The 14,978-nt window shown below is 35.8% G+C and overlaps 1 protein-coding gene and 1 non-coding gene across 2 annotated transcripts in view; one reads left to right on the top strand and one right to left on the bottom strand.

The window, feature by feature from the left end:
* FRYL (FRY like transcription coactivator) overlaps positions 1–14,978 on the bottom strand; it is a 207,812-nt gene that overhangs the window by 158,507 nt on the left and 34,327 nt on the right. The window contains exon 3 of the mRNA XM_045532978.1: positions 1,632–1,763. The gene's annotated coding sequence lies outside the window, so the exon portion shown is untranslated. The remainder of the gene's footprint in view (positions 1–1,631; positions 1,764–14,978) is intronic.
* LOC123624918 lies at positions 6,209–6,312 on the top strand. Its single transcript, XR_006730279.1, has one exon. It is a non-coding gene; the product is annotated as a small nucleolar RNA U13 (small nucleolar RNA).

A 14,978-nucleotide genomic window follows, 5' to 3' on the forward strand; every position in this document is an offset into this window, starting at 1 on the left:
CATAGTATTTCAAAAGATGAATAAAAATGAACTATATAGATAGCAGGAAAAAATAAAAACAAGTATATTTATGGTTCAAAATTCTTGTTTTTTTTTTTATTTCAGCATATTATGGGGGTACAAATGTTTAGGTTACATACATTGCCTTTGCCCCACTCGAGTCAGAGCTGCAAGCGTGTCCATCCCCCAGACGGTGCACACCGCACCCATTAGGTGTGAATATACCCATCCCCTCCTCCCTCTTCCCATCTGCCCAACACCCAATGAATGTCACTACTATATGTGCACTTAAGTGTCGATCGGTTAATACCAATTTCATGGTGAGTACATGTGGTGCTTTGAATTACTTAGTTTTTAATCCTTATTCTTCTACCACATTACTTAAGAAGTCAACTACTCTTTATTTCATTCATTTAAAAGATATTAATTGAAGGTCCTTTACATGTAAAGCATTAATATAGTATTAAGACTCAGAGAAAATTTAAGAATTTATTAATACAAGTCCTGTCTCTGGGACTCCTGTAGTAAAAAGGAAAAACACAATGGAGTCAAGTAAAAGACTTAAATTCTTGCCCTAAAGCAAGACTGTATCTAATAGGAAAAGAAATGGCTTTTTAAAAATGTTTCTACGAAGTAGATTCTCTCTTAATTCTTGAGCATAAAAGGATCAAAATTAATATCCAATCAGCCTATTAACCACAAACAGAAAGAACAACTCATTAGAATCATATACCACATGCCTTAATATGCCTAAAAGTTATCACTAGGCTTTCTAAGGTGTTTTCTCTCTCTCTCGCTCTCTCTCTCTCTCTCAGTATGATTTCATGTTCTTTACATCTTGTGTCTGTGGTTTTCCTCAGGTCCCTCTGCAGGTCTTTCTTATCTACGAAGCCCAGAAACAAACACACGCTAATCGCCAAGAGGAAGCTACCTTCACGCTTGTTCACGACACACAAGACAGTCATCCGTGTCACTATTAACATCACCATTCTACACTGCACTTTCAGCTGCAGAAAGGAAGGGGTTAAGGTAAAGGGTGAGGGATTAGATAGATGTTATAGAAGAGACAGTAAGATGTTTCTCTGATTTCCTTCATTCAACGAGCATTTGCTGAGCAGCTTCTCCAATGTACTCTGCGAGATACAAAGGCATCGAAGGTATGTCTCTCTCCCCAAGAAGTTTATTATTTAAGAAGGAAAATAAACTCTCACAGTCACAACACTCTCTGTAGGGATGACTACAACTTTTTCTGAGCCTGCACAGCAATTTCCTCTGCCCAATCTGCTTCCTACCTCCTCTCTACATAGGTGTTGATCCCTAATAAACATCCCTAATAAACATCAGCTTCCAAAAGACCCACCCTGAGACATATAATAAAGGGGAAAGCATGGCATTCCCGTGACAAAACTGTATCCATTACTAGCGGAATCTACGAAGAAGAAATGCCATAAAGACTTGTTTATGTTGATATTTCTAAGCGCTTTAGTTGATTATCACAACTTTGAACTCCTAGTATAATAGTTACGGGAGCAAGGAATTATGATAGAATCTAGCAGCTAAAATACAGCATTTAACAATCTTTTTAGACCTCGGTCACTATTTAGCCTTTAGAATATTGACTATAATCTTACCGTATCACTCGAGACAGTAATTTCTTGGTGGTAATTTGGCTCATCTAATCCAGACTTTGTGGCTTTTGAGTAGTTTTGAGAATTAAGCATTTAGCTGTTAATCATCCACAGTTCCAACAAATGGCTTCAGCTCTGGAAAAAAACAAAATACAACATTTACACATGAGGTACGTTTATAGTAAGTCCATTTGTGTGTTCCTCTTATCCAGCCTTGAATTTCAAACTAATACAAAATTATTGAGAATAATTTTGAGCCCCTCATTATCCCCAGCTTCAACAAGTAACTCATGGCAAATCATGTTTCATTTATATCTTCATCCACTCCTCAACCTCTATCCCACCACTTTGGCTTATTCTGAAGCAAATTCCAGACATCATATCATTTCATCTGTAGATAAATCAGTATGTATTCTCTAAGACAAAGATTTACTTGTTAAACATAAGCCAATACCCTTACAATTCCATTAATACATTAATAATTTCTTTATAATATCAACAAGCAATCAGTTCTAAAATTTTCCCAACTGTCTCACGAGTCTCTTTTTAAGGGTTTGTTTTAATCCAAGTCTAAACAAAATCCATACAGGCAATTGTATCTGTGTCTCTTAAATCTCTTTTTTTTTTTTTTTTTTTGAGACAGGGTCTCACTTTCTTGCCCGGGCTAGAGTGAGTGCCGTGGCATCAGCCTAGCTCACAGCAACCTCAGACTCCTGGGCTTAAGCAATCCTACTGCCTCAGCCTCCCGAGTAGCTGGGACTACAGGCATGAGCCACCATGCCCGGCTAATTTTTTTTTTTTTTTTTTTTTGTATATATATTTTTAGTTGGCCAGATAATTTCTTTCTATTTTTAGTAGAGACGGGGTCTCACTCTTGCTCAGGCTGGTCTCGAACTCCTGACCTCGAGCGATCCACCCGCCTCGGCCTCCCAGAGCTAGGATTACAGGCGTGAGCCACCGCGCCCGGCCTTTAAATCTCTTTTAATCTATAGTTTTCCTCCTCCCTTTCTTCTCTACATAGTAGTGACAAATACTGCTTTTACTAGCCAATAACTAAATACGCCAACACCTTAATTACTCAATATATTTAATAATACATTATTTTATTTACTAAAATAAATTTAGATTTACAAAATAGTTTCTATATCTTCTAGGCCTAATATTTATCCCATCTATATATACTGTTTGGTATGCATAGTTTTCAAAGTCTAATTATAATAACTCTGACGGGTTCGAGGACCATGAATTATGGCACCGTATCTGTGACACTTTGATGGGTTCTAGGAATAAAACCAATGACCACAGGGAGCTGTCTTTTTACCACGTATAAGGACTCACATGTAATGTGCACATTCCATGTTGTATTACCATTAAAGGTCTTGGCATTTTTCAGTAGTTAAATAAGCCAAATTTTCAATCTAGCATTGAAACTCAAATTAACTTTATTTTATATCATAATCAGTTTCTTACTATTTTTTCTGTTTAATGAATTTAATCCCCAACCCAATGAAAGGGCTAATTTTCTAAAATATTGATTTTGTACTTAAAATTGTTAATTTGAAATTCCTTTAGCCAAGAGAGAAAATTATAATATTCCATTTACTCACAGGCATAATCAACTAAATCATGACTAAAGCCAAATATTCAAAGTAAAAAATATAGTAAATATGAATAAAACACTAAGTTATTTACACTATTCCATAATCAGTATCATTCAGACTCATTGCAATTTTTGACTGTCCAATCAAATTTCTAAATCTATTAACATGGTATCTGCAATTCTGCCATAATTTCTTGATACCTTACTTATCTTAGGCTCATACAATCATCTCTCCCTCAAAGCAAACTTATATGACAAATAGTATATCATATCTTATGGGTACAGTAATGCATTGGACAGTACTTAATGAGATTTAAACTATTTTTCACTTTAACTTCTGGGAAGAATCACAAAACCAATCACCGCTGGAGCACGAAGCAGTTTTAGGGATACTGCAACAATCCCAGCCAGGACTGATTTGTACCACCATGTCTAGGTCTTTCGTTTTGCTTTGCTTTTGAATAATCTTCACAGACATAGCAAGTGCTAATGCCATGCTTTTTATGTGTTTATTCTTCTTGTAAGCACACTGTCATCGATTTATGACATGTTATGACTTCCCAATGTTTGTTCAGAATTTTTTAATACCTCTTCAGTAGACACACAACTTTCCTGTTTTCAACTTTTCGACTTTTGATAAAATAAACACGTCTTTTGGTTACCCTGGAAAACAGTTGATTTATACTTCTCTGGCTTTCTTTATACATTATAATTACTTTTGGTAGGGCTGAGAGGGGTTTTTTTGGGGGGGCGGGGTAGGTGTTATCTGTTTTCTTATATGCCAATCACTTTTTCATCTTGTCTCCATACATATGACTTAACATGGGATTTATTTTTATTCTCATTTCATTTGAGTGATTTTGCAGAACATTTTATCTGTTAAAAAAAGAATAATTTTTCCTATTACTTTTGTAATACTACTTTTGAAACAGTGAAGGTTATGGAGGTTAGTTAACTGTACATGGTCATGCCATACACATGATCATTGCTGGGTTTTTTTCTTATTTCAGAAGAAAAAGGTCAAATAAACAAGGACATCAGTTGGTATTTGACAACACTGAAAACTGTAAACAGCCAAATAGCACAAGCTTTGAAGGGCAAGACTTTTCACCTACAGCAGGAATAATAATCTAGAAGCTTCCTTGCGTAATAAATAAAGTGAACAGTGGCCCCCTCTGATGCCTGGACAGATCTCAGGGCAAATGAGGTCTTCCAGGGAGAGTCTTGCTTCATTGCAGTTCACAAAGTAAAAGAGAAAGCTGAATGGGTGTTCAGATAATACACTAACCTCATTTCCTTTTTGAATAAAACTTCTAGAATTAGTAACAGAAATGCCATAAATTTAATTACCTTACTTTCAGGAAGACATTTGATGTGCGTATCTCTGATATACATTAATATAAGAAATAATAACCTCAAGCAAATAAAGCAAAAATTAACAGTAAATGAATCTCAGTGATGCTCATTATAGTATTCGATCCTTGTCTGTATGCTTTGAATATTTAATAATTTGAAGAGGAGGACAACGAAGTTACGGTGCTTGGCACAAAGTAAATTTGAGCTCAACATGAAGAACTACTTAATCATTAAGTAATAAAAAATCTGCCTCATAAAGGATTGAAGTCCCTGCTCACTGAGTTTTTAGGTAAAGGTTGTTAGGAATGCTAACATTTCTATGGAGTGTTATAGAAAGGGTTATCCCACTGGGTAAAAAGATTAGGGTAAACTACTTCAAAGATCCCAACTCAAACCTCTACATTTGACTTCAAAATGTATTTTATATTATACTTGAACACTAGAGTGTGGTGACCTAGAATTCACATTTCAACTACAGAAAGACACTGTACTGCAAGATATGAGATCTATGAGGACCAACTCCTGCCCTTCTATTAAAATAATTCTGGGAATCTTACAGGCCTCTTAAAATAATGCAAACCCCAAATGTTATGAATGTCTGATAGCCTTTTTGAGTGAGGAGGCAAGTTTTCAAATAAATTTAAAATGATTACAGCTCCTATCTGTGATGCCACAGATTTCACAATGTAGACACAGAAAACATAAAAATGCAGTAAAATTTTTTAATCTGCTAAAGATTGTATAAAACATGAAAAGTCTACATTCAAATAATCAAATGCAGACAGCAAGCAATTATTCAAATATCTCTTATGTCTGGTAAAGCGCATAAAGAATTTATGGTCATCCCTTTAATTACCAAAGAAAATTCATGATTCATACAATTAACAGTGGTTCTATCCCATTTCAATTTTTAAGTAATTGGTTTTTTCTCTTATTTTAGAAATACTATAATTTTTACAGGTTTTTAAAATGGACTTGCATTTTAACCTTCTCTCATTTTTTAACCTTTTCCCAAATTTCAGTTTTAAAGAGTACAAAAACATATTACGCTGACTAATGTAATCGCAGATCACATTATACGGCATGCTAAAAATGCTGTGTAATGATACAGAGCTAGAATATTTGGGCTTAACTGCAAAAATCTAAATCTCTTGTTGATACAGCAATGTTCTCTGCAGGTAAATTTTTCCAACATTTTGTTGATTTTGCATTTTCAGCCAGAATAGCCGTTATCATCACACTACTTGATCTAATGAAAAAAAATCAGCAAATTTTCCATTCACAATTTTAAACGGAAGTTTTCCATAAAGCTTTCATTCACTGAATCAAATGGAAACAGCATCACAGTAGTACAATATTTTCTTATATACTGGAGGATAAGTATGTATTTTTAGAATACCTTTCCTATTATATTTTCATGTTGGCAGGGGAAAATGATAGTCAACCACACATCTATCACACAGAGACCTTCCATTCTACCTACTCATCCATACTTCAATACAAAAAAAAAACTTTTGGACAAATGTAGAAGTAGTCCACTAATAAAATAATCTGGCAGGTGCTTCTCTCTAGCCCCTAAATCTGGAATGCACTTTCACCTCCAACTTCTAAGACCCACTACTAGGTCCTTTTGTAGCGGACAGGTGTGACAACTGTGTTTTCATGCTCACCTGTGAGATGTGCCTCCCTCCAACCTGGTCACGGTATAGGCACGTCATCCATGTGATATGAACACAGAGAAAAAAATTCATTTAAAGAATCCATTACTATAACTATACTGCACAGAAATTTACAGAAATCATACATTCAACAAGTATTTATGAAGCAGAACTATCTGCAAAGAACCGGGGACAACAGTCAATAACACAAAAGTCCCTTGCCTCTTGGGGCTTACATTCTAGTGGGTCCTTAAGCTTTTTGGAGTCATTCCTTTGCAAACCTCAAAAAAGTAGAGACCTCTCCTTCCAAAATGCAACCATTTACCTAATTTTGCAGAGTTACAAGCCTTCCTGATTCAACCACTGATTATGGAATAAGAGCCTCTGATAAAAATCTTCCTCATACTTATTTTCTATTTCTACCGTTTACAGTAGATAGTTTCACAATTTTACTATTCATAATAAAAAGTAGTAGTACTTCTTTTTTTCCATTAAAGTACTTACACATCCTTCAAATTTCAACAGAACGTTTTCTATTTATTCCACCTGTACTGTTCATGAATTTCTAGACTGTCAGATTATCTTTATCAATCTTGGTCTTTCCAGAATAACTGATCCTAATCTCTTCAAGCTTCATACGAAGACTTTCTCCTTTCTGGTTTGATTAATTATTCTCTGGATGCCCTTAAGTTAAAATGTCCTTCCCTCTGCTCAAACCTGCAGGTAAAAAGTCTTTGCAAAAGTCTCCTACAGAGTCTCTAGAAGAAGGTATATCCAAGAGAAACACATAATAAAACCTTAACCGTTTAACAGAAATTGTCCATTAATTAGCCAAAATTTTATTCCTCGTCACCCGTTAGAAAAAACTGTCTTTTTACACAACTATTATGTATCAATAATAATTAAATTTTTAAAAAAACTTTAATTGTCTTTATTTAAACATGCAACATCTAAAACACTTTTTAGGGTTATTGCAGTCTCTTATGTGTTATACCTTTTAAATGTATAGTTTTAGAAATTATACAATGGGAATTGTTCTATCTAATTACAATCCTAAGAGCCTATAAAATCAAACAGAAAATCTGTGTAAATTTGATAGGTATATTTCATACATTTTTATAAAACAATCTGCAATAAAAAAGTTTCCAAGCTAATCCAAATTTTAAGTTACAGAGAAAAATGAGTAGCTGCCCAAGATCACAAAGCAAGTAAATGGCCACAATTTAATCTCCAGAGTTTGTCTTTCTTTTTCCCGTGTTGACAGCCTCCAGCAAGCTTAGAGAGGCCTGACTTCTATAAGAGAAACTATGAAAGCACAAATTCCCACAGACAATTTAGATGACCTATTTCTCCCAAATTTATAGCCCCAAAAAACTTTTCTAAATTTAAGGAAGATCATTTGTCACCTGCAATCTCACAACTTGTATCAAAAGCCTTTAAAATGTTTATGATCTTTGACCCAATAACTCCACTTCAAAGAGCTTATTCTACAAAAATAATCAGAAATGCACATACAGATTTATTTGCAAAGATGTTCACTGTACTGGTATTCCTATGAGCAGAATATTACAATAGGAGCAAAGAAAAAGAACTGAAAAAAAACCATGGTAAATTCATAAGATGAAATGTTACCAATTTTAAAACAAGATATTGACTATTATGCCATAATATTCATCATAAAATTTTAAGAAGTGGAAAAACAAAATATTTATAGTATTTTCCCAACTACTGGAGATAAAATTACATTTAAAAGCAAAGAATAAACGTCAAAGGACACATTTGAATTGTCAAAGTATTCAATCTCTCTATGCCTCCGTTTCCTCATCTATACAATGAGGATAATAAAATCTTTTAGGGCTATTTTGAGAATTAAGTGTGAAAGATAAAAAGATACTGCTTGACACATAGTAATACTCAGTGTTATTTATTAACTTATATTACATGCTGACAGTCAACAAAATTTGCAACAATTTCTCTAAAAAATAATGAAGAAATAAAAATTACTCATAACCCTAACACCTACAGATAGCCACTATTAGTCATGAGTAAAAGTGATTAATATCAAGTTTAGAAATTAATAAAGGTTAATTTCTTTCAAGTCTCTTAATACACATTGAACATTTTATACAACTGGAATCATATTACATAATATCTAGTGGTTATGAAATACTATTTCATAAATATGGTATCTTCATTTAATCATTCCACTAATGTTAAGCATTAGGTTCTTCACTGCTGTAAATAACACTGCAGTGACTATCTTGATTGGCGTCTTTGTACACAGTTCTGACTTTTCTCTTAAGAAAGAATCTTGAAACAGAACTGCTTTCTCAAATAGTATGAAATACCCTTGGCTTTACTCTCCCACTGACCTGTATAAAACATAGACACACACTGGCTGTTCAAAAATGCCAATCTCTCCCTTTTCTCCATAGGTTCTTTAAAAGCTGTTAATTGGCCTTTTCATTTTTCTGCTTTTTGGTACAACTGCTTGTCAGGTGTTTTTTTTTTTTTTCCCCATTTATTTCATTTAAAGGATCTTGCTTTTCCTTTATATCACTCTGACATCCCATACACAATTTTAGTGTTCATAATTCAGTACATTCTTCAAAAAGGTTAAGATGCTATTTTACCTGTCTAAAAATGGGAGTCCTTGACTTGTAGAAATACGTACTGAAATATTTACAGATGAAATGTTGTGACAGAGGAAATGCATCAAAATAATTGGGACCTGCAGAAGGGGCGTGGGTACAGATGAGACAGTGACTTGATAAATGTTGAAGCTGAGGAACGGCACTGTGAGCATTTATTCTAGCATTCTCCCTGTTTAAATATTTTTTGAACGATTTTGGTGGGAGGAAATTATCTTTAAAATGTATCTTTACAAGAAAATATAATTGTTAAAATAGCATAAAACAATTATGATTTAGCTTCTACCATAGATCTTAGAGGACAATAATTTAGTGATTAGAAAAATTTAGTGATAAGAAAAATAACGAGATCAAAAATATTTAAGCCAAATTCAGAAGTGAAGTAAACAACTACAGTATTTAGACTCTCTCAATTATACTTGCCAGTAATTCCCACAGATGAAAACATACTACAATGCATTTTTCCAAACCATGACTTCAGCATACCATGCTGATTCTCCAAAACAATATTAGTATTTATATTGTGCATTACAAGGACACAATTATGCCTCTGTGTGTGCCCACATCAATATTTGATAAATAGTTTTATTATGTACTAGTATTAAATAATCCAAATTCTCTTGGTGTCTAAATCACATCTTGGTACCAAATTAGGCACATCATAAGCAATACTTACAGATTAACAGAGCCGCCAACCTGTTTTATTTGTACCCAGAGGCATCAAGCAAAGCCAGCATAATGAAAAAACCACCTCACCACACATCTTTTATTAAGATGTATTATGGGAAAATATCACCCGATTTCTGTGTAGAAAACACATTACCTTGGAGTCAGGTTGTGATCACAAGAGTGCACAGCAAAAAGGGCAAGTGGCATATCTGGGGACGAAGGGATCAAAGGCTGCTCCCCGGGTTTAAAGCCAGCGGGGAGTGGACGGATTAGAGATATGTCTTCCAAACTCTTTCCACCACAATAAAAAACTACATTTAAAAAACTGTTTATAATACACTTTAAATAACAACCCAGTATACATACACCTGATACATGATATTTTAAGCAATCTGCAGCATACTTTGATAGTCTGTAAACTATTTAGGGAGAAAAGGGTGTTATATTCTAGTCATTTCCCACCAAAATACTTCTTTGACTTCACAGTTTGTAAATCCCTAGACTAAAAAACTGGGCTGCATCTCCCCTGCTGACTGAGCAAAGGGGACAATGAAATGGGTAAGAATTAGGGACTGCTGCTCAAACACAGCCCTAGAAGAGACAATCTCCAAAGTTTCTTCCTGTTCTAAAATTCTGTGGTTCTAACGGTTGGCTGTCAGGTTGTAATCCCCTAAAGGGCGTATACATTACTCCATCTCCCAAAGAGACTAGCGAAGTGGCTTTCGTATAAATAGTAAAGCACTAAGTCAAGATGTATTAAATTCCACTGAAAATGTGCAAACTAAGCATAAATGTCAAGGTCTCAGTTATTTAAATGTGAGTTTTCCACACACTATTAAATGTATAAATCAATGCTATTGTATGGTATTTGAAAAGTCATAAGTATTAAAATGTTAAAATATATGCATCGTATCATATATATGTATATATATTTGTGTGGGGTGTAACGTGTGTCACAAAACAGGCTGGGCACAGGGGCTCATGCCTGTAATCCCAGTGCTTTGGGAGGCCGAGGCAGGAGGATCACTTGAGACCCAGAGTTCAAGGCCAACCTGGGCAACATAGCAAGATCCCCACATCTCTATAAAAAAAATAAAATAAAATACTATAATGTATTTTAACAGGCGCCAATTTTAAATTTCCAGCTCTCATTTACATTTCTCACCTTTCCTTGGATTTCTAAATGTTAATTGCATACTAACTAAAATGAAGCATGCTTTTTAAAGCTTCATTGGTGACATAAAGAAATAAATGAAATAGAGAATGTGCACTGGCAGAGAAAAAATAAGAATGGGAATGATGAGGATGGTACAGAACGGAAATAGCGTCTCCAGAGACTTTTCATTAAAGAATTGTTAGAAATAAAGTTGAAAGACATCGTCGAGCCAGTTGGTGTTGAGGAGTTGCCACAAGACACAGGGAGACCTGCATATAACATTCACTGAGGTCAGTCTGAGCTGCCGGCACCGCTACTAAGCAGCACTTGCACACGGACACAACTGCCACCACCACCATCAAGGAGTTTACAGACAAGCTGGAGGAGAGACGTGTGACAACGTGTTTCAGGTGCTCTGAGAGAAGTTCCCTTAATTTGTCCAAGCTGCAGTTAGGTACAAAGGAGACAGTCGTCATTGTGAGTGGCAGAGGGCTCAGGAAGAGGTGACAGCCCCCGAGCCCATATACTGACTGGAACGACAGTCTGCATCTGCACAGACGGCTTCTTGCCTCTCTTTGAGGAGCTGGCTAGCTGATATTTTTTCAAAGCCATGTAAGTAACATAATCAGGCTTAATAAACAAGACAATTGGGCCGTCAGCCTCCACGCTGTGACTTCCAAAGCTGCGTGCTGTCACATACCCTTTGAGCTATGCAAGCTCCTGGCCCTGTCCCAAACGCTGCTATCTTGGTGTTGCCTCTCCCTCTTGTTTATGAAAGAAAATACTGTGTTGGATGAGATTCGTGTTGAGTGACAGCCCCTCTCTGGAAATGGATAAAGGATAATAAGCAATTTATTCAGATCAACATCCTCTGTATAGAAAATGACACATTTCAAAGTTGGTAACAAAACAACATTCCAGATCAGTTTGGTCACTATGGATGACCATATAGAACATGCCACAAAGCCTAATCCCTCACATTCCAGTGCATATCCAGTAACTCCGAAAAACCTTGCGTACAAAAGTCAATAAGCCCCACCCCCACACCACCCCACAAACAGCCTTATTCTTCACCGTGATGAAGTCTGTCTAAACAGATAACAAATATAGGAGGGTGGCATTCGGAATTGGTTCACTGCACCCTAAGAAATGGTGCCCTAGAAATCCAAATTAATTAAGTAGCCGATAACAACAATAACCACCGCTAAGTACTGAGGGCCTACTATGTGTGACTGGCTAGGGTAGGTGCTTTACACACATCATTTCATTTTAACCCAAACACACCCATAATTTCTAGAACTGTTCAACTTTACAAATGTGGAAAATGACAAAACTAGTTTTTGAGAAATCACAGTATGACTAACAAATCAGAGATGCTTATTTGAAGACTAAATTCAATCCTCTTTTGTTAATTTCTTACCGTTACATAAAAGTCCAATGAACAACTTCAGAAAGGAAAGTGACAGTCTCCTATTTTGGCCAAGATTCTTAAAATAATCTTTAACCTAAAATATATGCTTCCCAAAGATAGATGCTAACAGTTTAAACACAGTGATAATTCAATCAGCTGCAAAATTCTGGGTCATCAATTTCTACACTACAGGGAAAACCTGACAAAGTATACAAGGGATCAATTGTCCTGTCCAGATAGGACAATTATATTTAACCTGCATGCTAAGAAGTTAGCTAAGTGGACAATTAGTCCACAAGATATTTCAGGTAAAAGCAGAGATGCATTTAAATATGCTACATATTCATGATTTTATTGGCCTTTCTCGACCACCACGGTAATCAAATATTCATATGCCAGAACCCCTAGTGAGTCATAAGAACTCTGATAGAGCCATATAAATGTATTTTTTGTCAAACCAGTGTACAGAGTAAGTATTATTTGATGTGCACTGAACTGTAAAGACTGCTTCAAAAGGCAAGTAAGATTTTTCTATCTCTAAATGAGGTCACTCCTTGAAGTTTTTATACAAAATTTTTGCAGAGCTGTACTTGAGACTTGCTTCTTTTATAAGCGATTTCAATGAGTGGCCCACCACATGGAAGGTTCCCCTAACCTCTATGATTCAACAAATATCTAATGAGTCCTACCAGTTATGAAAATGAAAAAATACACGATTTTTTGCACTCCAAATACATGAATATTTCTAATATGACACAGACTATGATAAATCCTAGAACTGACATAACAGCAAAGGAAAATGGAGTATGTAAGTTTAAAAAAAAAAAAAATCAATCTGCCCAAGGGGCTCTACAGACCAGCGGAACAGTTGCAGGGGGAGGGGAAGGGAGGCGGAGATGCCATGATGGAAGATGAGGTAAGAAAAGAGGAAGAAAAGTACCAGCCTTGGCTGCCTAAAAGAAAGGAGTCCCGGGGGAGATCTTTAAGCCTAAAGAAAATAGCAGAGACTTCAGTTCCAGGTGGGATCTCATTCTTCCACAACGAGGGAGCCCCCGGGAGTTTTTGAGGAAGGAGGTAATACGAACAAACTGTTGATTTCCCAAAGTTATCTTCTGAAGCAGAATGGATGGGGAATGAGAACTAAAATAGGGCGGGACCAATTTCTAAAAACCTATGCCAGCAGTCAAGAGAGATCTTTCTGAAGTAGGGCAGTGGATATGAAAATATGGAGCAAATGAACAAAGCTTTGAAGTAGAACCGAGAGTATCTGCAACTGAACGATAGGCACCATCACCTTCCAGAATCACCACGACAGTCCGCTAACCAGCCGCCGGCCAGTGCCAAACTGGTCTTTTCACTTCCTAGAAGTTCAACTTCTTTCCTGCCTCAGGATCCTTCCACATACTGTTTTCCATGTCTGGAAACTGGCACCTTGATTGTTTTCACCAGGCTAATCTAACCATCCTTCAGAGCTTAGTTTAAGTGCCATTTTCTCAGAGAGGCAACTCATAACCTCCCCAGTCTAACAACATGTCCCAATCCTTACTTAAATTCTCTCTTGGAATACTTAACCACACACTTAGACACGTGTGTCTGTGTGTGTGTGTGTGTGTGTGTGTGTGTGTGTGTGTGTGTGTGTGTGTGTTTAATGTCCACTCCCCCATTATGGGATTATGACCATTTGTTACCTAGTGCCAGCCCAGTACTGGAAACCTGGTAGATGCTCAACAAATACTTGCTGAATTAAAAATAAATAAAGCCACAAAAGGTCACTTCAATTTCTCAACTGGGAAAATGGCAATGCCATTATTACCTGATAAGGGGAACACTGGAACATCGGGTTTGTGAATAAAGTTAAACTCTATCTGAAGCATGTTTAATTTGAAGGAATAGTGGAACAGGTCTAAGAAGTGTAAGTGGAATCAAATATTCAATGATCACTTAGCCCAAAGAATAAATGTAACATTAATGGAAAGGGATGGGAAGAAAATGAAGCAGGTTGAAAGCAGATTACAGAATACCTCAATTTAACTGTCAGGAAGAGGAAAACAAATAAACAAACAAACGATCGATATTTCTAACGTATAAAGAGTTTACAAACTTTAGAAAAGGGGGCTAAGGAAGTGGGCAGTTAACAGAAAAATAAACGCAAATGCCTTTTTACCATATTATTATAAAAAATATTCAATGTCACTCAGACTAAGAGGTGAAAATTAACACAATGAGATTCTGTTTAGCAAAAATGCCCAAAAGTTTGACAAAATATTCTGTTGATGATGTTATGTATGGACAAATAGACACTCATACATTACTGATGGGAACACAGAGATGTACAATTCTTATGAGGACAAATCTGGCAATACCTAGTAAACTTGCATACTCCTTTATACCCTTTGACCCTGCAATTCCTCTTCTAGGAACCTGTCCCAAATATGCAATGACAAAATATAAAAAGGCGTACATATCCACAAGGTTATTCATTGCAGTACTATTTATATCAGCAAAAGATCAGAAGCAATCCAAGTCCCCATCAATTGGAAACTGGGTAAAGAAACTATGGCACATTCACACAATGGGATATTATATAGCTATAAAAAGGAATTAGTAATACACTGCTAAGGAGGGATCACCAGAATATATCAAGTGAAAAAAGCAAGGCACATAGTATTCCATTATTTATATAAGAAAGGGGGGATATGAATATATAGCCTGCTTATATTTAAAAAAGAAAAAACAAATAAATTGAAGTTTTTTAGAGTATGATTACTTATAAGGGGAGGTAGAAAACAGAGACAGAGGCTAGAAAGCTATGAACATATCTTGTTTTGTGGATTTGACTTTGGAACCAT

The sequence above is a fragment of the Lemur catta genome, chromosome 19, assembly GCF_020740605.2.
Source record: "Lemur catta isolate mLemCat1 chromosome 19, mLemCat1.pri, whole genome shotgun sequence".
Lineage (NCBI taxonomy): Eukaryota > Metazoa > Chordata > Mammalia > Primates > Lemuridae > Lemur > Lemur catta.